We start from the raw sequence: 2,319 nt of genomic DNA on the forward strand, positions 1-2,319 counted from the left end.
GTGAAGCTCCCTCTACACTGTCCCATCAAACACTCCCAGGGCAGGTACAGGGGGTTAGATACAGAGTAAAGCTCCCTCTACACTGTCCCATCAAACACTCCCAGGGCAGGTACAGAGGGTTAGATACAGAGTAAAGCTCCCTCTACACTGTCCCATCAAACACTCCCAGGGCTGGTACAGGTGGTTAGATACAGAGTAAAGCTCCCTCTACACTGTCCAATCAAACACTCCCAGGGCAGGTACAGGGGGTTAGATACAGAGTAAAGCTCCCTCTACACTATCCCATCAAACACTCCCAGGGCAGGTACAGGGGGTTAGATACAGAGTAAAGCTCCCTCTACACTGTCCCATCAAACACTCCCAGGGCAGGTACAGCACGGGTTAGATACAGAGTAAAGCTCCCTCGACACTGTCCAATCAAACACTCCCAAGGCGGGGACAGGGGTTTAGATACAGAGTAAAGCTCCCTCTACACTGTCCCATCAAACACTCCCAGGGCAGGTACAGCACGGGGTTAGATACAGAGTAAAGCTCCCTCTACACTGTCCCATCAAACACTCCCAGGGCAGGTACAGCACGGGGTTAGATACAGAGTAAAGCTCCCTCTACACTGTCCCATCAAACACTCCCAGGGCAGGTACAGCACGGGGTTTAGATACAGAGGAAAGATCCCTCTACACTGTCCCATCAAACACTCCCAGGACAGGTACAGCACGGGGTTAGACACAGAGGAAAGATCCCTCTACACTGTCCCATCAAACACTCCCAGGACAGGTACAGCACGGGGTTAGATACAGAGTAAAGCTCTCTCTAAATTGTCGCATCAAACCCTCCCAGGGCAGGGACCATATGGGGTTGGATACAGAGTGAAGCTCCCTCTACACTGTCCCATCAAACACTCCCAGGGCAGGTACAGGGTGTTAGATACAGAGTAAAGCTCCCTCTACACTGTCCCATCAAACACTCCCAGGGCAGGTACAGGGTGTTAGATACAGAGTAAAGCTCCCTCGACACTGTCCCATCAAACACTCCCTGGGCAGGTACAGCGGGTTAGATACAGAGTAAAGCTCCCTCCAAATTGTCCCATCAAATACTCCCAGGGCAGGTACAGGTGGTTAGATACACAGTAAAGCTCCCTCTACACTGTCCCATCAAACACTCCCAGGGCAGGTACAGGGGGTTAGATACAGAGTAAAGCTCCCTCTACACTGTCCCATCAAACACTCCCAGGGCAGGTACAGCGGGTTAGATACAGAGTAAAGCTCCCTCCAAATTGTCCCATCAAATACTCCCAGGGCAGGTACAGGGGGTTAGATTCAGAGTAAAGCAGCCTCTACACTGTCCCATCAAACACTCCCAAGGCAGGTCCAGCACGGGACTAGATACAGAGTAAAGCTCCCTCTACACTGTCCCATCAAACACTCCCAGGGCAGATACAGGGGGTTAGATCCAGAGTAAAGCTTCCTCTACACTGTCCCATCAAACACTCCCAGGGCAGGTACAGCACGGGGTTAGATACAGAGTAAAGCTCCCTCTACACTGTCCCATCAAACACTCCCAGGGCAGGTACAGCACGGGGTTAGATACAGAGTAAAGCTCCCTCTACACTGTCCCATCAAACACTCCCAGGGCAGGTACAGGGGGTTAGATACAGAGTAAAGCTCCCTCTACACTATCCCATCAAACACTCCCAGGGCAGGTACAGCACGGGGTTAGATACAGAGTAAAGCTCTCTCTAAATTGTCGCATCAAACCCTCCCAGGGCAGGGACCATATGGGGTTGGATACAGAGTGAAGCTCCCTCTACATTGTCCCATCAAACACTCCCAGGGCAGGTACAGGGGGTTAGATACAGAGTAAAGCTCCCTCGACACTGTCCCATCAAACGCTCTCAGTGCAGGTACAGGGGGTTAGATACAGAGTAAAGCTCCCTCTACACTGTCCCATCAAACACTCCCAGGGCAGGTACAGGGGGTTAGATACAGAGTAAAGCTCCCTCTACACTGTCCCATCAAACACTCCCAGGGCAGGTACAGCACGGGGTTAGATACAGAGTAAAGCTCCCTCTGCACTGTCCCCATTAAACACTCCCAGGGCAGGTACAGGGGGTTAGATACAGAGTAAAGCTCCCTCTTCACTGTCCCATCAAAAACTCCCAGGGCGGGTACAGGGGGTTAGATACAGAGCAAAGCTCCCTCTACTGTCCCATCAAACACTCCCAGGGCAGGTACAGGGGGTTAGATACAGAGTAAAGCTCCCTCTGCACTGTCCCATCAAACACTCCCAGGGCAGGTACAGGGGGTTAGATACAGAGTAAAG

The sequence above is a fragment of the Pristiophorus japonicus genome, unplaced genomic scaffold, assembly GCF_044704955.1.
Source record: "Pristiophorus japonicus isolate sPriJap1 unplaced genomic scaffold, sPriJap1.hap1 HAP1_SCAFFOLD_732, whole genome shotgun sequence".
Taxonomy (NCBI): domain Eukaryota; kingdom Metazoa; phylum Chordata; class Chondrichthyes; family Pristiophoridae; genus Pristiophorus; species Pristiophorus japonicus.